At 48.3% G+C, this 23,940-nt stretch overlaps 1 protein-coding gene across 3 annotated transcripts in view; it reads right to left on the bottom strand.

Annotated features, from left to right (window-relative positions):
* LOC126298407 (diacylglycerol kinase 1-like) overlaps positions 1-23,940 on the bottom strand; it is a 1,060,073-nt gene that overhangs the window by 861,096 nt on the left and 175,037 nt on the right. The window contains exon 1 of one of the 3 annotated variants that reach the window (XM_049989724.1): positions 612-743. The exons of the other annotated variants lie outside the window; for them this stretch is intronic. The gene's annotated coding sequence lies outside the window, so the exon portion shown is untranslated. Of the gene's footprint in view, positions 1-611; positions 744-23,940 lie in introns of those variants that run through there. 3 annotated transcript variants of the gene reach the window in all.

Raw genomic sequence — 23,940 nt, 5'->3', positions numbered from 1 at the left:
AGAAATAAGAATCTCAATCTATTAGGAATCTGACTGATTCAAGCAGTACTGGCTGGCACTAGGAAAATTTCAGCGAGTTTCGAGCGCGTAACCTCGGCGCATGTGGGTCTCGTTTTGGGAAGCGTCACTCTTCGTTATGGCGACTTGCCAGAAGACGTAAAGTCTGACACTTGCCGATACCTCGTTGCCTGGCTGCGCTTCAGGCGCTGTTTATGATGTTCGTTCTGGCCATATCAAGTTAGGCGCAGAGTTCCGGTTTTTCAGCGGCTCAGTATCTCATCTATTACATCATTTATGACTAATCACGTATACCGCAAGTTTGTTTCGCAAATGAATTAACATGATCGTAAGAGTTCTGAGCAACAGTGTGCCACCGAAAAACCGGAATGTAGCTGGAAACATAGGAAGATATGCAGTGGTTATTCATAAATGTTTTAAAGTGCAGAGGAGTTTACATCGGCAGCGAGGATACTGCAAGAGTTGTGGCAAGCTACTGTGAGCAGGTAAGGGAAAAGAATTAAGCCCGCAGTCCTCGTTCTTCCTCTAAGAGCTGTGGGATACAAGAAATTCGTTATTGTAGTGAGGATGAATGGTAAAGCTTATTTAGTGACCTGCCATCCCGGCGGCGGCTCCGTCGCTGCTGCGGGCGGGCTGGCTGGCGGGCGGGCAGGCGGGCGGGCGGTCGGTCTGACGTCAGCGGCTGCGGCAGCAGCGGCGTCGACGGAAGCCACAGCCCGACTGCCGACGACGACACTCCGCGCCGACTTTTATAGCGTCGCCGTCGGCGCCTTTCGGCCGGCGCCGAAGCTACACGAACACCTTCGGCCGGTCGGGACGCTGTGCGCCGCCGCGCTTCGATTCCCGCCGTCACCTCACCGCACCGCGTCCGCCCTCTCCTGAGACGTGATTGGCTGGCATATAGGGAGTCCGAAAAAGAACCGTTCTCAGTCGTCGTGTGAACCCCCACCACATGGTTAGCCATTAAGATTGCAGCACCAGCAAGGCGACACGCGACGAACGCCGAATTGGTACGAAGCGCAGAAGGAATCAGAACTCCACCGGCATTTTTTTAGAATAAATTGAAGCCATGTTCACCATTCATTAATCGGCGGTGACTTTTTCAAAAATATTATAGGTTTCCAGATATCGCAACCAAAATGTGTTAACTACAACATTATTTATTTTATGGGCAAGTCTTCAGTTCCAGATTGTAGACCGATTAGGTTCCTTTGAGATTACGCTGATAAAATAGCTCCCTACTAAGCAATCATATACAACCGCTCGCTCACCGATAGATCTGTACCTACAGACTGGAAAATTGCGCAGGTCGCACCAGTGCTTAAGAAGGGTGGTAGGAGTAACCCATCGAAGTACAGACCTATGTAATTGACGTCGGTTTGCAGTGGGGTTTTGGAACATATACTGTATTCAAACATTATGAATATCCTCGAAGAGAACGATATATTGATACGTAATCAGCATGGTTTCAGAAAACATCGTTCTTGTGCAACGCAGCTAGCTCTTTATTCGCACGAAGTAATGGTCGCTATCGACAGGGGATCTCAAGTTGATTCCGTATTTCTAGATTTCTGGAAAGCATTTGACACCGTTCCTCACAAGCGACTTCTAATCAATCTGCGGGCCTATGGGGTATCGTCTCAGTTGTGGGACTGGATTCGTGATTTCCTGTCAGGAAGGTCGCAGTTCGTAGTAATAGACGGCAAATAATCGAGTAAAACTGAAGTGATACCAGGTGCTCCCCAGGGAAGCGTCCTGGGACCTCTGCTGCTCCTGATGTATGTAAATGACCTGGGTGACAATCTGAGCAGTTCTCTTAAGTTGTTCGCAGATGATGCTATAATTTACCGTCTAGTAAGGTCATCCGAAGACCAGTATTGGTTGTAAAGCGATTTAGAAAAGATTGCTGTATGGTATGACAGGTGGCAGTTGACGCTAAATAACGAAAAGTGTGAGGTGATCCACATGAGTTCCAAAAGAAATCCGTTGGAATTTGATTACTAGATAAATAGTACAATTCTCAAGGCTGTCAGTTCAACTAAGTACCTGGGTACGAACAACTTCAGTTGGAAAGACCACATAGATAATATTGTGTGGAAGGCGAGCCAAAGGTTACGTTTCATTGGCAGGACACTTAGAAGATGCAACAAGTCCACTGAAGAGGCAGCTTACACCACACTCATTCGTCCTATGTTAGAATATTGCTGCGCGGTGTGGGATCCTTACCAGGTGGTATTGACGGAGGACATCGAAAGAGTGCAAAAAAGGGCACCTCGTTTTGTATTATCACGTAATAGGGGAGAGAGTGTGACAAATATGATACGCGAGTTGGGATGGAAGTCCTTACAGCAAAGACGTTTTTCGTCGTGGCAAGATCAATTTACGAAATTTCAGTCACCAACTTTCTCTTCCGAATGCGAAAATATTTTGTTGAGCTCGACCTACATAGGTAGGAATGATCATCAAAATAATATAAGAGAAATCAGAGCTCGAACAGAAAGGTTAAGGTGTTCGTTTTTCCCTCGCACTGTTCGGGAGTGGAATGGTAGAGAGATAGTATGATTGTGGTTCGATGAACCCTCTGCCAAGCACTTAAATGCGAATTGCAGAGTAATCATGGAGATGTAGATTTAGCGACACATTTCGAGGTGATATCTCATCATCAAGCTGTACTGGCATTACAAAAACATTTGATGCAAGTGTATACGGGTATCAAAATTTCCTTACATTAATGCTGTGATCATCCAGTGGAGAGAGAGAAGGATAACCTAGTATGAGGCGATGTCACTTTGTATACTGGTCTGTTGTGTACATGAAAATTTTTATGAAACAGTCGCTCACTTTGTTCTCGTGGCGCCGGCCGGGGTGGCCGAGTGGTTCTAGGTGCTACAGTCTGGAACAGCGCGACCGCTACGGTCGCAGGTTCGAATCCTGCCTTGGGCATGAATGTGTGTGATGTCCTTAGGTTGGTTCCGTTGAAGTGGTTCTAAGTTATAGGGGACTGATGACCTTAGATGTTAAGTTCCATAGCGCACAGAGTTATATGAACCATTTTGTTCTTGTGGCGTGGCATTCTTTTTGTGATGTGCTGAGGTACCGCTGTTTCCATAGCTCTTGTATTTCTTTACCATTGTTCGCGAACTTCACAAGAGTGACTTTACGACACGAATGCTGTAACAAAAAACAAGCAGTGCAGCAATCAAGTTAGCGATCAAAAAAGCCTAGTTTCGATTTTACTATCGATATGTCGATCATGGTGGTGTCAGTAGCAATGTCTTCTGCATGCCTTTCTGTCGTATTACTGATGTTGGCTAGCTTAATACATTCCCAAGATGAGCGACTGTGACAATTTGAAACATAGAAAAAGATGTGAGGAAGGCTAACCAAAGACTGCGTTTTATTGCCAGGACACTTAGAAAATGTAACGGATCTACTAAGGAGACTACCTACACTAAGATTGTCCTCTTTTAGAATACTGCTGCGCGGTGTGGCATCTTTGCCAGATAGGACTGACGGAGTATATTGAAAAAGTTCAAAGAAGGGCAGTGCTAATTTCTATTATCGTGTATTGGGGAGAGAGAGTCACTGAAATGATACAGGATTTGGGATGGACAATACTAAAACAAAGATTTTTTGTTAAGGAGGAATCTTCTCACGAAATTCCAATCACCAACTTTCTCCTCCGAATGTGCAAATATTTTGTTGACACCAACCTACACAGGGAGAAACGATCGTCATGATAAAGTAAAGGAAATCAGAGCTTTTACGGAAAGATGTAGGTGTTCGTTCTTTTCGCGCGCTATGTGAGATTTGAATAATAGAGAATTGCAAAGGTGGTTCGATTAATCCTCTGCCAGGCGCTTAAATGTGATTTGCAGAGTATCCATGTAGGCGTAGATGCACTTTATGATACAAATGGTGGTATAAAAACTTTTTATTTTAAGAACTACAAAGTGATTTCTGGGATCTATGCTCATATATAACTTTTTTTTGGAACTCTGTCATTTCATTTATAATCTCATTTTAAGATTTATGGCCACGGATGAATATTTCCATTTCTTAAAAAATGTCCGTTCTCTAGTTCTTTTCCAAAGTATGCAGTATTTTGAGGTCGTTATCTGTTGCAACACTTAATAGTGTCATTTGTGTTATAAAATTGGCACAGACGCTCAATTTGTAATATGTTACACCTACCAACATCAGTGTTATAAAGTCACCCTTGTGAAGTTTGTGAACAATGCTGAACAAACCCAAGAGAACCACGGAAATAGCGATACCTCAGCACATCAGACGAAAAAGCCACGACCCCAAGAGCAAAGTGAGTGACTGTTTTATAAAAATTTTCATGTGAACAACAGACCAATATACAAAGTAACATCGCCTCGTACTAGGTTATCCTTCTCCATCTACACTGGATGATCACAACAACAACACCGCAAACATGACAGGACTTTCGTCCACTGAAATATTGAAGGATCGCTCTGGGCCTGCCTACAGGATGTATAATGGGTTCGAAATGGCGTTTTTATGTGACAAGGACATTAGAAATAGGAAAATTCACAGATCAAAAATATCAGCAGAGACCCAACTGCTGTGAGACCGTCAGTTGGGACGATACCGGCGTTGAAGTATCAGCGTCGGATGAGGGTAAGGGATGTCTCCAACAGCACGACAAAGAACCGTAGGTGTTTATGAGGAGAGTTTTGGAGAAAGGCAAGGGTGTTCGAGGCACGAAGGCGAATTTGTTGTATAAGCGGCGGAATGCGGAGAAGACGGCGGATGTCGTGGTGGGAGACGTAACGCGGAGAGTTTTAGTATGATCCGCAGTGATTTGCTCTGTACCACCTGGGCCTGGAGAACATGGGTGTCAGCAGCTAGGCCCCTCAGTTCGCAGCCGTGTAACAGGAGGGAGTGACAAGACGCAGGACGACCAGATGAGCAGCTTGGGGCGGGTCGAAAGGCTGGGGCCCTTCAACAGGGGGCAGAGTTTGTGTAACATTCCATATGCTTTGTGACAGACGCCGTGAACGTGGGGTTTCCACGTGAGGCGGGTGTCAAAGGTCAGGCCGAGGTAGGTGACTGTCTGGGACCATGGAATGCGACGACCTTCAAGTTCCACCAGGCGAGCCGGCGGAGTCCGTTTGTGTTTAAAAAGGATGGCCTGGGTCTTAACTGCATTGATTTTTATCTTCCACTTGTTGCTCCATTGGGTGATCTGTTCAAGGTGCCGTGTGAGATGTAGAGCAATAAAGTGGAGGTTGCGGTGTTGGGTGAAGACAGCTGTGTCATCCACATAGAGGGCAGTTGGTTGGAGACACGGGATGGGATGTCGTTGGTGTAAACGGCGCACAGAACCGGGGAGATACCCCTGGGGCACACCCGCTTGCACGGCCCGGATCGAACTTCGGCTTCGGCCTTGTATAACGTAAAATGATCGCCCAGTTAGAAAGCGTCGGAGAATGTGGATGATGTGGAGGGGGCAGTCATAATCGGCAAGCTTATAGAGTAAACCCTCATGCCACACCCGGTCAAAGGCCTTCTCGATGTCAAGTAAAACCATGCCTGTACTTTGACGCTCCAGCTGCGCCCTGCAGATGGTATCGTGGAGGCGGATCAGCTGTTGGACCGTGCCATGGCCAGCCCAAAACCCAAACTGTTGGGGAATGAGGATGGAATGGGCATCGAGGAAGGATTGAAGGTGGGAAAGGATAATGCGTTCTAAGATCTTGCTGAGGAAGTTGAGGAGAGAAACGGGACGGTAGTTCTGTGGGAAGAGTGGATCCTTGCGGGGTTTGCGGAGGGCGATGGCACTGGCCAGATTCCAAACAGGAGGGAAGTAATTGTAGGAAAGGCAGCTATTTTAGAGATTAACCAGGTAGGTAAGCGAAGCTGGAGAGAGGTGGTGAAGAAGGGCCAGCCGGATACCGGAAGGACCTGGGGCCTTACGAGATGGAATGCTACTGATGTAATTTGCCACCACTGGGAGAGTGACCGGTGGTAAGGTGGTGTCCATACGACGGCGAAGGAGCTGACAGACCTGGCGATGGACGCGGGTCTCGTGGGCGTCAGCCTCGTCGTTGTCTACAACTTTTGGGCGAAATTGCCTATCAAGGCTGTGTGTGAGGGCCTCCGCCTTGTCCTGAGGCGAGTAGACCAAGCCTTGGGGACCATGGAGGGGCTGAGAAGCAGCGGGAGTGGATGTGGTCTCCTTGACTATACGCCACAGTCTGTCAGGACGGTCTGCGGCCTCGCGAAGGCGTTGATTCCATGCCTGATCAAGGACCTCTTGTATACGTACACGAAGCTCTTGAGCCAATGACTGCCAGATTCGCTTGTCAATTGGGTCTCGGAGGCGTTGCCACCGGCGACGAAATCGACGTTTGGTGCGAATTAGTTCCTGGACGTCTGGTGGACGGTCCGGGCGACGAGGGGGCTCGAGGACTCGTCGAGAAGACGTGCGATAGCATTCGGTGAGAATTTTTGCAAAGCGGTCCGCCGACGGATCGATGTGGCTGCGGCGGGTAATATGTGGAAGCTCGAGGACATGTAGGTCTACGAGCTGTGTTGATCACATAAGCCGGACGGAGTTGGTCCTGAGGGCGAGCATCCAGGAATTCGAGGATCACCGGATTGTGATCGGAATCAAGTTTCTGGACCACTGTAATCCGATGGACCCACAGGATATCCCGAGCCAAGATGATGTCGAGAATGTCAGGACGGCTGAGAGCCGTTTTATGAAAGTGCGTGGGAGAATCCGGAGCAACGACACGGATAGCAGCACTGAGTTGAAGATATTGGAACAGCCTACGTCCATTACCATTGGTGGAACGGCATCCCCACGTACCGTGTTTGGAGTTGAAGTCCCCCCACTAGAACCTTAGGGCCCAGGCGGAAGACGACATCCAAGTCGGCCGGGAGTGCAGCACGACCAGGGGAGTTTTAGGCCGCAGCAAGAGTCAAGGATTGTCCGTATAGCTGTATGTCAATCGCCGTAACCTCCAGGTGTTCTAGGTGCGGAATCTGTCGAAGTCGGTGCGTAAGGCACTGCTTCACTAAGACAAGAGTACCGCCATGTGGCCGATCCGCGGGGTCGGATTGATGTACATAATAGTTGGGGACAGTAAACTGCTGATGTGGCTTCAAGTGCGTCTCGGAAATAAGGGCTATGTCGATTCCCCTATAATCGAGAAAGCCCTCAAGAGAATGACGTTGGCGAAGAACACCATCGGCGTTCCAACAATACGAAAAGGACGACGTAGATTAGGGTCCATCGGGGAAGTAGGAGATGAAAGCTGACAGAATTATCATGAGTTTACTGAAAGGATCGGAAGCTGAGCTGAGTTGGTGGATAGTGGAACGGACAATAGAAATGATTTTGTGGATGTTGAACCGCTGCAACAAGGCAGCAAGATCAGCAAGATGGTTAGAAAAAGGGAAGGAGAAGGTAGGGGGCGGGGGTGCAGAAGGCTCTGGGGAAGGGTTGGCAGTTCCCCAAGCAGAGTGGGAAGCTGTCGCCGGGCGCGAAGCAGGACGACGCGGTGGCAAGGGCCCCGAGCCGGTAGCAGAAGAAGAAGGTGGTGGAGGGGCACGACGTGCCCGCAGGTGTGGAAAATTTGCAGCATCAGCTGGTGGAGCAGCTGGCGTCGAAGCCGCCGAGGCTGCGGGAGTGAAAGAACTGCGAGATTTCGCCAGTGCTTTTTGGTATGCGGAACATTTACGATAATTGGCTGGGCGAGCCTGTCCGCAATTACAACATTTGGGCGGATCAGTGGGCTTTTTTTGACAGAGTCGGGTAAGATGGTCACCGGCACACTTGACGGAACGCGGCAGACGGCCGCAACTGCGGGAGCCGTGACCAAAACGCTGGCAATTGAAGCATTGCATCAAGCCAGACTCATTGCGGTAGGATTCAACGTCAACCTACACTTCATGTGCAGGAAGAATTTGACTTTGTAAACGTCGTAAACATTTGGTGTACAATGAAGTACAACGACGAATAGAGGCCACTTGACATCGGTGAGTTTGCCCTGTGCGTCTGGCACCTGCTGGTGCATAACAGTGACAGACTGCACAATGAAGCCCAGCTCCTCCAGCGCCTCCTTAACGTCAGCGGGAGGAGGGGGGGGGGGGTATGGTATTGGATGGCACGAGCCTTGAGATACTCGATCATATATCGATAATCTGACGGGTTTTCGAACTCGTAACGGATACTTCCTCGTTTGTATTGACAGGAAAAGGAACCCTTCAGGTGCCCCCTCAGTTCTCTGACTCGATCGAGGTAGCTGATCGTGTCATCTACTATGATAGGTTGCACCTTGGGGGCCTTGACAGGAGTAGGAGCCGGCGGATTGTCTGGAGAGTCTTGGTCAGCTGGTGTGACATCAGCTAAACCTTCAAACCTATTCGATGTCGGAAATGTGATCTCATAAGCGTCTGCCATGTCGACCAAACCAGAGTCGGTCGCCGCATTGGTAGCGGAGGCGTCCTGAAGCGGAACAGTGTCCTGACGGTCAGTAGATGGTTTCTTCCTGTCAGGCGCCTTGGATTCCGTTGATTCTGAGTCAGTAAGCGAAGAGGGATGTGCATGCTTACGAGAAGCATGCGAGTACGGAGCATCCCGCGCCTTCGTTGATGATTTCGTCGACTTTCGACGCGTAGCAGGAGCTGCAGTGACAGCGGAGCCGGGTGTAGGGGCAGCCAGGTCGGCATCGTTGTCACCGTTAGGTTTCCCGCCGGAGCCTGGCCCCACGCGACTCCGCCCAGGGACTAGGTGTTGTGTTGTCCTAATCATCATCATTTCATCCCCATCGACGCGCAAGTCGCCGAAGTGGCGTCAAATCGAAAGACTTGCACCAGGCTAACGGTCTACCCGACGGGGGGGGCTCTCGTCACACGACATTTCATTTCATTTCACCAGGCAGTGCCACGGGCCCTGGGCCGGATATTCCCCTGATCTCGGAGGAACCCAGCTCAACGCTGTCCTGCTGCGTCTGATCGATCGCCTGATTAGCATGATTGATATTTTCTTGAGTAAACTGGATTGTTGGATCCGACAGCCGAAGGTGAACTGAGCGAGAGGAGGGCAGACATGATTCTGACGAGTATGATAGCAACTCAGCACAAGACATAATATTTTTGCCGGACGAAGGAAACAAGCCTCGTGAACCGGCAGAGGAAGAGACCATCGTGGCCTTTGACTCCTCCGCGGAGGACGAAATCAACGCGCGCGACGACCAACAGCAACGCAGAAAATTAACGCCTCGACTAAACGACGACGCGGATCAACGTAGAAAACGAACGTCCGACTAACACCGAATAAACAGAAACGCGCGGAAAATACACTGCAATAACGCATAACACCAGAAGCGCTCCGCTCTAGTCAGCGTCTCCCCACACAGTGGCCCGCAAAGAAACTTAAATACATGTAAAGACTTACGTTAAATGATTTGGAATGACAATACAGACTGAACGTGAGGTATGACGTCGAAACATGCCGCTCAATAAATAATTTACTATTCAAAAAATTTAGTGACTGGTAACGGTATTTGAAAACTTTTCTATACATTTTTAGAAGTTGTCGAAGATTGTGTGTATTTTGGTATAAGGGACCCACGGTCTCCGATCGTGCGTTACAGAGTGATAATGTAATACATGATTTATTCGGTTTGTTTCCCCAGCACTTTTGTTTCTGGGGAGACATCTACGCAACAATGAAAAAAGTAAAATATTCGATCACTAAAACGTACAGCACAAAACACATGAAAAAATACAAAAGTTCTGTGCTGTGGTTGCCATCGCTGCAGGAACAATTCAATATAACGTTGTTGTGTAGCTCTTGCTCTGAAATCGGTGAACCTGTACATCAGGTGAATACTGGCAACTCTTTATTAGTAAACGTATCGATACTGCCGTGTATCACTGAACTATCACTGCCGAGAACAATGTGAGATACACTCAAGCAGTACTGAATGCAAGCTTGAGGCCAAAGAGTAAAGTGAGCACTGATTTTCTCATCAGTTAGTACCATGAGGGAATAAGACAGTTTATTGTCAAACAAGCCATAAAGAGCATACTGTCGACATATGCACTTTTTCCGGTGCAATACAGATACGAAGCTAACTGGGACAAGAAACCAAAGGAAAGTTTTTGTTATTCGCCTATACCAGGCCCTCGACGCTCAGTAAATATGTCCGTTATACACTCCTGGAAATGGAAAAAAGAACACATTGACACCGGTGTGTTAGACCCACCATACTTGCTCCGGACGCTACGAGAGGGCTGTACAAGCAATGATCACACGCACGGCACAGCGGACACACCAGGAACCACGGTGTTGGCCATCGAATGGCGCTAGCTGCGCAGCATTTGTGCACCGCCGCCCTCAGTGTCAGCCAGCTTGCAGTGGCATACGGAGCTCCATCGCAGTCTTTAACACTGGTAGCATGCCGCGACAGCGTGGACGTGAACCGTATGTGCAGTTGACGGACTTTGAGCGAGAGAGTATAGTGGGCATGCGAAAGGCCGGGTGGACGTACCGCCGAATTGCTCAACATGTGGGGCGTGAGGTCTCCACAGTACATCGATGTTGTCGCCAGTGGTGGGCGGAAGGTGCACGTGCCCGTCGACCTGGGACCGGAGCGCAGCAACGCTCGGATGCACGCCAAGACCGTAGGATCCTACGCAGTGCCGTAGGGGACCGCACCGCCACCTCCCAGCAAATTTGGGACACTGTTACTCCTGGGGTATCGGCGAGGACCATTCGCAACCGTCTCCATGAAGCTGGGCTACGGTCCCGCACACCGTTAGGCCGTCTTCCGCTCACGCCCCAACATCGTGCAGCCCGCCTCCAGTGGTGTCGCGACAGGCGTGAATGGAGGGATGAATGGAGACGTGTCGTCTTGAGCGATGAGAGTCGCTTCTGCCTTGGTGCCAATGATGGACGTATGCGTGTTTGGTGCCGTGCAGGTGAGCGCCACAATCAAGTCTGCATACGACCGAGGCACACAGGGCCAACACTCGGCATCATGGTGTGGGGAGCGATCTCCTACACTGGCCGTACACCTCTGGTGATCGTCGAGGGGACACTGAATAGCGCACGGTACTTCCAAACCGTCATCGAACCCATCGTTCTACCACTCCTAGACCGGCAAGGGAACTTGCTGTTCCAACAGGACAATGCACGTCCGCGTGTATCCCGTGCCATCCAACGTGCTCTAGAAGGTGTAAGTCAACTACCCTGGCCAACAAGGTCTCCGGATCTGTCCCCCATTGAGCATGTTTGGGACTGGATGAAGCGTCGTCTCACGCGGTCTGCACGTCCAGCACGAAGGCTGGTCCAACTGAGGCGCCAGGTGGAAATGGCATGGCAAGCCGTTTCACAGGACTACATCCAGCATCTCTACGATCGTCTCCATGGGAGAATAGCAGCTTGCATTGCTGCGAAAGGTGGATATACACTGTACTAGTGCCGACATTGTGCATGCTCTGTTGCCTGTGTCTATGTGCCTGTGGTTCTGTCAGTGTGATCATGTGATGTATCTGACCCCAGGAATGTGTCAATAAAGTTTCCCCTTTCTGGGACAATGAATTCACGGTGTTCTTATTTCAATTTCCAGGAGTGTATGTTACATAAGAGTGCAGATTGCGACAAATGGACGACGACATATGGTAGTTTGAGTATGACTATGATTCGTGCTCCGATGGACGAAGCAGTTAAGGCGATCGCTCGCGTAAAGCGGGAAATCCGAGTTCGAGCCCCGCTCCACCTCAAACTTTCACTGTTATTCCAACATACAGCTGAAGGTGGTTCATATTTGCACCTGCGAATACATTTTCTAAAAAGCAATGACTCTATAACGAGCCGTCTGAGAGTGTGGTCCCTTATACCAAAATACTCAGAATGTGTCGCTGTCGCTCGGTTTGAGCCATCATTTCGAAGTCTGCGCGGCTCCTCCCGCCGGAGGTTCGAGTCCAACTTCGGACATGTGTGTGTGTGTGTGTGTGTGTGTGTGTGTGTGTGTGTGTGTGTGTGTGTGTGTTGTTCTTAGCATAAGTTAGTTTAAGTTAGATTAAGTTGTGTGTAAGTCTAGGGATCGATAACCTAAGCAGTTTGGTATCATAGGAATTCACATGCATTTGAACATTTTTTTTTATGTGTCGCTGAGCACCATCTGGAAGTTCGTCGGTGGACTTCTGGCTCATCCTCTACATGGCCATATGGTTTCATATGCAGATGAGTACGGTTTAGCTGCCCAAACAAAGTAGATAGGACTAAATCCACTTGCATTATCTGAAATAGAAAGATTACGCATCGAGTTTCTTATTCAGAAATCGTATTTGAATGCTGTTTGTGAGACAAATGTGTTAGTTTCATATGCTTCATGCTTCATTCGCTTAGTAGTGGAAAGGCGTGAAGTCTAGATGAGATACTATCAGATTCTACAAAGATTATATGAAAGAACTTGCCCGTTTTCTAGCAGCAGTCTATCGTAGATCCCTGGAGCAACGAAACGTTAGTAGCGAGTGGAAAAAAGCGCAGGCCATTTCGATTTTCAAGAAGGGTTGTAGGACAGATATAGGCCTACATCGCTGACGTCAATTTGTTGTAGAATAATGTAACTTATTTTATGCTCAAGAATTATGACGGTTATGGAGAACGAAAATCTACTTTTTAACAATCAATATGGGTTCCGCAAACAGATATCTCGCTTAACTCAACGCTCCATGAGTTACATAGTCGTTGTGGCCGAGCGGTTCTAGGCGCTTCAGTCTGGAACCGCGCGACTACTACGGTCGCAGATTTTAATCCTGCTTCGGGCATGGATGAGTGTGATGTCCTTAGGTTATTTAGGTTTAAGTAGTTCTAAGTTTCTTAGGGACTGATGACTTCAGATGTTAACTCCCACAGAACTCAGAACCATTTGATTTGAAGTTCCATAGTGCTGTAGACAACGGTGTTCAGGTTGATGGAGTGTCCTTGACTTCAGGAGGCCATTTAGATTTTCAAGAAGGGTTGTAGGACAGATACAGGCCTACATCGCTGACGTCAATTTGTTGTAGAATAATGCAACTTATTTTATGCTCAAGAATTATGACGGTTATGGAGAACGCACTGCCATTTATTTAAAAACTACGAGCTTAACGAATATCAGACCAGATTTGCGACTAGAGACTAGATTCAAGACCTCCTTGCAGATAGAACTCAATATTTCGATATTAAAGGAAGAAAATCGACAGTTGTTATGGTAATTTACGGGGTATTGTTCAAATGGCTCTGAGCACTATGGGACTTAACCTCTGAGGTCATCAGTCCCCTAGAACGAAGAACTACTTAAACCTAACTAACCTAAGGACATCACACACATCCATGCCCGAGACAGGATTCGAACCTGCGACCGTAGCGGTCACGCGGCTCCAGACTGTAGCGCCTAGAACCGCTCGGCCACATCGGCCGGCTCCGGGGTATGCAGTGTATATAAATGAGCTAGCAGAAATCGTTGAAACTCTTTAAGATTGTTGGCGGGTGATGCGGTTGTCATTAAAAAATCAGCACACCGCAGACAGTATCGATCTGCTGAATGACCTGCAGAGGATTAATGAATAGTACAGGCTCTGGCAGTTGACCATGAACGCGACTGAATGCAACATATTGTGCATACACAGGAAAATAACTCCACTACTCCACAACTACACTGTTGATGAAAAATTGCTAAAAACAGTATCTACCACGAAATATTTAAGAGTAACTATCCAGAGCGACCTTAAGTGGAATGACCAGACTGAGATTAATAGGAATAATCTAAAGGAAATGTAACTCATCCACGAAGGAAGGGGCTTACAAGGCGTTTGTTCGACCTATTATTGAGTATTGTTCATCAATCTGGGATCCTTACCAGGTACGACTGATAGAAGGGATAGAGACAACCCAACAAAGAGCGCGGTTTTACGTCACGGTATCGTTTGGTCGGTGCGAGTGTGTTACAGAGATGCTCAACAAATTCTAGTGGCACACGTTACAGAAGAGGTGGTGTGTGTCACGGAAAGGCTTACTATTGAAATTTCGGGAGAGGGCCTTACGGAAAGAGTCTGACAACATATTACTTTGTCCCACATACATCTCGCGTAAAGACCGCGAGAAGAGAGTTCGAGAAATCAGAGCTTATACAGAGGCTTACCGACAATCATTATTCCCCCGCGCCATTCGCAAGTCGAACAGGGAAGAGGAGGATGGGTTAGTGATACCAGAAGCTCCCTCAACCACACACTGTCAGGTGGCTTGCGTACTATGATGTAGATGTACATACAAGGAGGAGAATCTTGTACCAACATGTGTCGGAATTCGACAGCTGCTGGAACGTGGGCTGCCAATATTACAGTTTATCGCTCCACGATATTGTTGCACCCGTTTGCCATGATGCCACGGCTGTTATCCGAATAAGAAATCGACGATTTCAGGAAGGTCACATTCAAAGTCATGCAAGAAGTCTACATGCAATGTGCCAGAGAGGACAGGCATTTTTCACTAGGTCGTATAGAATCGAATATCCACGTCACGAAAATTTAGGAAGGAAATTAATTAATTTACCTATGCATCCAGAGATAATCTCGCAATGTCACCATAATACACTGAAAATAAAGAGCTGAAAATATACGTACGCACAGAATATGTAAGTATGCATTTATAAGGATAAAGCAGGTTCAAACCTCCCCATAGAAAAATTAGTGAATTACTGTGCTGGTAAACCCCTTACGTTATTTAATTTTCAAACAGCTGAGTAGAACTGAACGTACTCAGACATTTCTCTCATTACTTATTCATATCAACACTAAACTGACAATATTTTTAGCGCAACGCAATCTGACTTTCAATAATCCCCACAAAAAAATGGCCCTGACTAACAATAACCTATACCTTTCATGAATCACTTACCTCACAAAAATCTTCGTTACTCGAACTACAGCAATACAGCGAGCACCAATACTGCCAGCTAAATAAAGGATTCTAACTACTGAGGCACTGACTATTGATATTCATAGTTAGCAAATGAAAGATTTTGATAGAGAACAAACAGTGTATTTACCTTAATAGTGTTCATAAGCCATTATATATATATATATATATATATATATATATATATATATATATATATATATATATATATATATATCAGTTCAGGACATCCAGTCTTACAAATTTCGTTTTTCTGACGGACGCACGTCCAGATAATCCGCTCTCAAAACTCTGCCATCTCTTCCCACATCCACCACTACTGGCGGCTCACCTCCAACTATGCAACGCTACGCGCTGTTCACATCCAACTACCCAACACTACAATAGCGAATATTCCAACAATGTCTACCACCTACAGACTGCACACAGCACAGCCAGTGATTTTCATACAGAGCGCTACGTGACGTTACCAACATAGAAACCTATACGGACTACTTACAAGGAGGCTTTCCGTGGCTTTTATGAAGGAACCACGCTGGCACTTCTCTGAAACGATTTAGGAAAAGATGGAAAAATTAAATCAGGTTGGCTGAACAGAGTAAACTTCATACTCCCGAACATGAGGTAAGTGTCTTAACTGCACTGCCTCATTCTGTTAGTCTATATTGTACTATGTACTCTGCTTCAGCCCGCATATCGTGCTCGTGCGGTAGCGTTCTCGCTTCCCACGCCCGGGTTCCCGGGTTCGATTCCCGACGGGGTCAGGGATTTTCTCTGCCTCGTGATGATTGTGTATTGTGTGATGTGTGATGTCCTTAGGTTAGTTAGGTTTAAGTAGTTCTAAGTTCTAGGGGACTGATGACCATAGATGTTAACTCCCATAGTGCTCAGAGCCATTTGAACCATATTTGAACTCTGATTTACACACGATAACTTATAATATGAAACATAGACTTGCACTTCATAACTGCTCACACTAATCACACTCACGAATATGCAATGTTTTTATTCCTAATATGCAAAACAACTTGCTGGATGAGCTTGTTTGCAGCAAGACAAATATCCGCATAGAAAGTATGTGGGGCGCCACAAACTGTAAGCATGGTGACTACTGTCGCGGCTCTCATTGATTCCGCAGCCCTTGACACGAGTGTGGCATCACGTCCGTATATTTATTTATTTACTCATTCTGAATCATAAGTCTACTAACTGGTTTGATTGCGACCCGTCACGAATTCCTGTCCTGTGCCATCCTTTTCATTTCAGAACAGCACTTGCCCGTACGTCCTTAATTATTTCCTCGATGTATTCCAACCTCTGTGTTCCTCTACAGCTTTACTCTCTACGGCTCTCTCTTGTACCAAGGAGGGTATTCCTTGGTGCTTTAACACATGCCCTGCTACCCAGTTCCTTCTCCCTGTCAGTGTATTCTAGACGTTCCTTTCGTCGCCGATTCTGCGAAGATCCTCCTCATTGCTTATCTTATTAGTCCACTTGACTGTCAATTTTCTTCTGTAGCACCACATCTCAAACGCTTCGATTCTCCTCTGTTCCGACTTTCCCACTGTCCATGATACACTACCATAAGCTCACGGGACAAAACTATAGTCACCCCCATTGAAATCACTAGAAGAATGGTTTAACACCCTGTAATTCTGTCCCTGGACTTAATAACCCGGAGCGGCTGGTCCCTGTGGAGGTTCGAGTCCTCCTTCGGGCATGGGTGTGTGTGCTTGTCCTTAGGATAATTTAGGTTAAGTAGTGTGTAAGCTTAGGGACTGATGACCTTAGCAGTTAAGTCCCATAAGATTTCACACACATTTGAACATTTTTCTTAATAACAGCCCGGATTCCGTTAGGAAGTGTGTCCACGAGGCTGTGCAGGTATGTCGCATCCATGTTAAGCAAGCCGCTGAGGATTATATTGCGCATTTCCAGTAAATTGCAGGGTGCTGATGTCGGTGTTTTACCCGTTGTTTCAACTTGTGCCACAGGTTTTCTGTGAGGTTCAAGTCAGGTGATTTTGCAGGCCACTAGTTATTAAATAAGGTGAGGGAGTGTTCAGAAAATCAGTCACATATTCATTCAGCCCAATGAACTTCCCTTTTGTCGCCTTGAAAAATATGGGTATCAACAGCATACATGCAGATGTTGACTGAAAGACAACACCTGATCATTCAGAATGTTCAAATAGGCATGCTACTTGATACTAGTGGTCAACTCAGCAAGAGAACCCAACTCACGATAAGGAAAACACCACCCCAAAGCATCACAGACTCACGTTCTGCTTCAATCTAATGATTTCTAGTTCATTAAAGACGCACAGCTTTATGTGACTGTGTGAGCAATGGCCTTTTTCTAGGTGACCGACTCCAAATGTTGAGTGCATGCAGTTTTCGTCGTAATGTTCTCCCCATAACAGGTCGGAATGGAGCTTCATTCACTGTCTGCAGCAGTTCCTGAGGGGTTTGGAGGCGGTTTTGACTCACAAGCTACGAAACGTGTCTCCGGTTCCTTACAGTCAGGATCTTTTTCGACCCACAGTTCTGACGTCGTGTTTCGTGGCCACTTGTGTTACACCACTGCTTGTAGAGACGTTGAACTGTCAGTTTCAAAATGGTTCAAATGGCTCTGAGCATTATGGGACTCAACTGCTGTGGTCATCAGTCCCCTAGAACTTAGGACTACCTAAACCTAACTAACCTAAGGACACCACACACATCCATGCCCGAGGCAGGATTCGAACCTGCTACCGTAGCAGTCGTACGGTTCCGGACTGCGTGCCTAGAACCGCGAGACCAACGCGGCCGGCGAACAGTCAGCTTCGAAACACCAACAAATCCGGCAACTTCACACCCTGCATATGGCTATGGACACGGCCTAACGCGATTACCCCTTTTCTCCAATTCGTCACGTACTTTTTGTCAATGTGTCACGACTTCACAGTTACCCATGCTTACGTACAATGTCCGGTTGAAACATAAATGTCTCACTGATTGCTACTTTCTTATGCGGGCATAGAGTCAGTTGAGCATGTGATTCGTTCGCTGCGTGGTTTTTTTTTGTGGGCTTACAAAGCTACAAATGTACGTTCTCAGAATTTGTTCCTCAGATTAAGAAGTGTGTTTGAGACCAGTAAACTTCTCTTTGGCATGGCCCGCAGGTCGTGGTCTAATGGCTAGGGTTACTGCCTCTGTTATCACGGGGTCCTGGGTTCGATTCTCGGCCGGGTTCGGGATTTTCTCTGTCCGGGGACTGGGTGTGTGTGTTGTCCTCATCATTTGATCGTCATCATTCTTGAAAATGGCTAGATTGAACTGCGTAAAAAAAAATTGACTGTGAAACAATTGGGACTTCGTACGGGCGCTGACGACCGTGCAGTTGGGCGCCCCACGAACCAAAAAGCATCATCATCATCATCATCATCATCATCATCATCATCATCATCATCTTGGGCAGGAATGCCCGCCTGTGCTAGTCTGCTTTTGATGTCTTTGCTTCATCCATCATGAACAGCCGGCCGCGGTGGTCTCGCGGTTCTAGGCGCGCAGTCCGGAACCGTGCGACTGCTACGGTCGCAGGTTCGAATCCTGCCTCGGGATGTGTGTGATGTCCTTAGGTTAGTTAGGTTTAAGTAGTTCTAAGTTCTAGGGGACTAATGACCACAGCATTTGAGTCCCATAGTGCTCAGAGCCATTTGAAGGTAGCAGAATCACTAGCAGAATTCCTTAACTATGCAGAGAATTGGGAGACAATATGCTGCTTGATATTTTATTTTAGTGTATAAGCTTATTTCGGTTTTGTTCCCTTCATCAGTGCTTGTACTGATGATGTAGACGGACATACATCAACTTTCAGTAAACCATTACTGTGCATGTAATATTTTGTCAACAACGCATTAAAGCTGTTAGATAATTATCTGTTGGACATTTTTTTATTATCCGACAGTTGTAGAAATTCAATGGCCATGTAGCCGGTATTTCAAACTTTGTGCCCCGACAATAAAAGAACACCCGACCCCGTCATTGGTGTTAGAGCCATCTGTATAAATGAAGGTCATATTAATGAACTTCGAACGAAGTTCGACAAAGCGGAAGTGGTATACTGAACCGGGGGTAACCTCCTTTGGGAGCGAGCGGAGGTCAAGGTGAACGCGAACCTGAGCCTGGAGCCAAGGTGGTGTGTGGATTTCGCCCACTCTACAGGTTGCCGGGAGTGAAAAATCAAGGTGTTGAAGGAGGCGACGAAAGCGAACTCCGGCGGGTAGCAGGGCAGAGACATACAACCCGTATTGACGGTCGAGAGAGTCGTCAAAAAAGGAACGATAAGACGGGTGGTCGGGCATTGACAGTAGCCGACAGGCGTAACGACTAAGCAGTATATCGTGCCGGTAGGTGAGTGGCAATTCACCGGCTTCAGCATGAAGACTCTCGACGGGACTAGTATAAAACGCTCCGATCGCAAGCCGTAAACCCCGATGTTGTATAGAGTTGAGGCGGCGTAAGATGGACGGCCGTGCAGAGGAGTATACAAAGCGCCCATAATCCAGCTTGGAGCGGACGATCGACCGATATAGGCGAAGTAGGACGGTTCGATCCGCTCCCCACGACGTGCCACTGAGAACACAGAGGACATTTAGAGAACGGGTACAACGGGCAGCCAAATATGACATGTGGAGACCAACTAAGTTTCCTGTCAAATGTAAGACCTAAAAATTTTGTTGTCTCCACGAATGGGAGAGCAACGGGGCCGAGTCGTAGGGACGGTGGGAGAAACTCTTTGTAGCGCTAGAAGTTAATACAGACCGTTTTCTCTGCAGAAAAACGGAAGCCACTGGCGACACTCCAGGAGTAAAGGTGGTCAAGAGAACGCTGAAGAAAAGGGAGCCTGATACATCATCTGAGAGGCAATCCATTCTTGGATTGATCGCTATGGCGAAGAGAGCGACGCTCAAAACGGAGCCCTGTGGCACCCCATTCTCCTGGCGAAAGGTGTCTGACAGGACAGAACCCACACGTATCCTGAACTGTCGATCCATTAAAAAGGAACGAATAAAAAGAGGGAGGCGACCGCGAAAGCCCCATGTATGCATGGTGTGGAGAATGCCCGCCCTCCAACAGGTGTCGTAAGCCTTCTCCAAATCAAAGAACACAGCAGCGGTCGGGCGCTTCCGCAAGAAGTTATTCATAATGAAGGTCGACAAGGTAACCAGATGGTCAACAGCAGAGCGGCGCCTACGAAATCCACATTGTACATTGGTAAGTAGGCGTCGAGATTCGAGCAGCCAAACGAAACGAGAGTTAACCATTCGCTCCATCACCTTACAGACACAGCTGGTAAGCGAGATGGGTCGATAACTGGAAGGCAAGTGCTTGTCCTTCCCCGGCTTAGGAATCGGTACAACAATAGACTCGCGCCAGCATGCGGGAACATGTCCCTCAATCCAGATGCGATTGTAAGTACGAAGAAGGAAACCTTTACCCGCAGGAGGAAGGTTCTTCAGCATCTGAATATGAATAGAATCAGGCTCCAGAGCGGAGGACCGTGACCGGGCAAGTGCATTTTCGAGTTCCCGCATGGTGAATGGGGCACTGTAGTTTTCACAATTCGAGGAGTGGAAATTAGGTGGCCGAGCCTCCTCTGCCTGTTTTCGGGGGAGGAAGGCAGGGGGGTAATGAGTGGAGCTCGAAACCTCTGCGAAAAAGCGGCCGAAGGCATTGGAGACATCCTCAGGGGCCACAAGGACGTCATTCGCGACCGTCAAGCCAGAAACTGGTGAGTGGACCTTAGTGCCAGGTAGCCGCCGCAGGCTACCCCAGACAACAGAAGGAGGAGTAAAACTGTTGAAGGTGCTTGTGAAAGGTGCGGAAAGCACGTCGACGAGCACGTAAGGCGTCTCTACATGCTGCGGTCCACTAGGGGACCGGTAAGCAGCGTGGAGAAGAAGTAGTGTGAGGGATGGAATATTCAGCAGCAGTGAGAATGACTTCCGTGAGGTGTGCGGCCTGACTATCGCAGTTTGTGAAGGTTTGATCCTGAAAGGTCGCCCTGGAAGAGAAGAGCCCCCAGTCTGCTTTGGAGATGTTCCAACTAGTTGAGCACGGAGAGGGGGTATGATGCAGGAGATGGATAACACACGGGAAGTGGTCGCTCGAATATGTATCAGAAAGCGCATACCACTCAAACCGGCGTGCAAGTTGGGTAGTACATACAGAGAGGTCTAAATTGGAATAGGTGTGAGAGGTGTCTGAAAGGAAAGTAGGGGCGCCAGTATTGAGGCAGACAAGATTGAGCTGGTTGAAAACGTCTGCTAACAGGGAGCCCCTCGGACAGGATGCTGGAGAGCCCCAAAGAGGATGGTGAGCATTGAAGTCTCCAGTTAACCAAAATGGTGCAGGGAGCTGAGCAATAATTTGCAGCATGTCTGCCCTGGTAACGGCAGACGACGATGGAGTGTAAACGGTACAGATGTAAAATGTAAAAGTGGGGAGAGTAATGCGGACGGCAACTGCCTGCATGCCGGTGTGCAATATGATGGGATCCTAGTAGATTTCATCCCAGACTAGCAACATAACCCCTCCATGAGCCGGAATACCTGCCACAGGGGGTAAGTCAAAACGCTCAGAGGTGTAGTGTGCCAAGGCAATTTGATCGCATGGGCGTAGCTTCGTTTCCTGGAGGGCTACGACGAGCGGAGGGTGCAAGCGGAGCAGCAATTTCAAGTCCTCTCGGTTGGAGCGAATGCTGCGAATATTCCAGTGAATAAGTGCCATCGTGAGAAGAAGAAGATGCAAAAAGGGGTCATCTCGAAGGCCGCTGAGGGCCCGGCTTCGAGCGAGCACTGCCGCCGCTAGCAGGAGGCGGACAGTCATCGTCCATTTGTTCTATAGGTTCATCGGCCATCTTGTAAAGATGGCCGGGAGGGGGAGCTTCCTCCGCTGGTGAAAGGTCAGATGTTCGGCTACCAGCGGTGCGGCCAGGCGAAACGGATGAAGGTCTGGGGCGGCAACCGCTGGGTGGCGCAGGAGGAGAAATGCGCCGTGGCGGGGAAGGAGAACTGTGCTTCCTATGAGCCTTCTTGGAAGGTCGTTTTGTGGTCGATGGCTGAGGGTTCGAGGTAAGTAGAAGGTCTGCACGAGACGGTTCCTTCTTGAAGGCCCGTGCTTCTGACTTCTGGGTCTTCATCCTGGCAGGAGCTGTTAAAGGTGCTTGTGTCGGAGGGGCGACGGGAGGAAGAGGAGACGTCGACCGGGCGATCTTAGCACTGGCCGAACGGACGACCGTAGTGCTGAAGGTCAGATCGGATGTCTGCGTCGCCACCTCCCTGGTAGTCCGAGGAGAGGCGAGGACAGTACTGTACTTCCCCGCTGGGAGCAACGTGGGCTTCCTACTAGCGAATAGCTTGGGAGCAGCCGAGGTGGAGACTCTCTCTTTGACCCGAATTTCTTGGATACAGCGTTCTTCCTTGTAGATGGGACAGTCGCGGGAGGATGCTGCATGGTCACCGCGACAGTTCACACAACGAGGAGACGGAGGTGGACAGTCACCCTCATGGGCATCCCTGCCACAAGTCACACATGTAGCCGCATTGGAACAAGACTGGAGAGTGTGATTAAAACGCTGACACTGGTAGCAGCGCGTAGGTGTCGGGACATAGGGGCGAACAGAAATAACCTCGTATCCCGCTTTGATGTGCGACGGCAGCTGAATACTATCAAAGGTCAAGAAAAGTGTCCGGGTCGGTATAAGGTCATTCTTGACCTTTTTCATGATCCTATGGATAGCCGTCACGCCCTGCTCAGCGAGAAAAGACTGAATCTCCTCGTCAGGCAATCCGTCGAGTGATCTAGTATATACCACACCACGAGACGAATTTACATTGCGGTGAGCCTCCACCCGGACAGGGAACGTGTACAGGAGTGTGGCCCGAAGCAGTTTTTGTGCCTGAAAGGCGCTCTCAGTTTCTAGTAACAAGGTACCATTACGCAACCTAGTACAAGACTTGACAGATCCGGCAATGGCATCTACGCCCTTCTGAATAACGAAAGGGTTGACAGAGGAAAAATCCTTTCCGTCCTCAGATCGAGAAACTACGAGGAACTGTGGGGCAGGCGGTAGTACTTTTGTCACTGGTGGCTGGTCAAGTTTCCGTTTGTGGACAGAAGTCGAGAGAGAAGAAGAAGAAGAGAAATCCATTGCGGAGGAATCCCCCATGATTGCCAGCGTCTTCGATGGCGCGCTCCTTCCTTGTGGGGACCCTCTCAGAGGGCACTCCCGCCTTAGGTGATTGTTCACACCTCAGGTCACACATCCCGAGAAACGGACGGAGGGACCAATCGAAATGGTCGGAAGGTGTCAGCTCAGGCAATCACCCCTCCCTGGGCCTGGCCTTTACCAGGGGGTACGTGCGTGCCTTACTTGTCTACCCAGGGCGGGGAATTACGCGTTTCCCCGTCACCGGCTACGCGTGCGAACGCGTGGGTCGGCCTTCAGGCACGCACAGGGAGGAAGGAAGAAGAGGAAAAAGGAAGGAGAGAGGGAAAGAAAGGACAGACTGTCTCAAACGCCGAAGCGGAGACCAGAGAAGGAGAAGAAGGCAAGGAGAAGAAGGCAAGGAGAAGAGTAAGTAAAACAATGAGATGGAGAAGAACATAAAATGGAACCAACCAAAGGAAGGAAGAAACCAGAAGAATCGAAAAACCAAAATGAACGCAAATATTGGTCGTGAATCCGTCCGTCTCCGGACGCAGCCGCTAACTACCCCCTTGAGGGGGAGGGACTCCTTTTAGTCGCCTCTTACGACAGGCAGGAATACCGCTGGCCTATTCTTACCCCCGAACCCGCAGGGGGGAGGAGACTGCTGTAATATCTTTCAAAAAAGAACGCGCATATGACGACAGGCAAAAATTAGTAGAAATTCGTGCGCCTGCAAAATATTGATGCACGAAACATTCAGTAATTGCCTTTGCAGA

The sequence above is a fragment of the Schistocerca gregaria genome, chromosome X (genome assembly GCF_023897955.1).
Source record: "Schistocerca gregaria isolate iqSchGreg1 chromosome X, iqSchGreg1.2, whole genome shotgun sequence".
In the NCBI taxonomy this organism is placed as follows: domain Eukaryota; kingdom Metazoa; phylum Arthropoda; class Insecta; order Orthoptera; family Acrididae; genus Schistocerca; species Schistocerca gregaria.
Note: the sequence above shows the minus strand (reverse complement) of the source record. Positions and strands in the feature narration are given on the sequence as shown.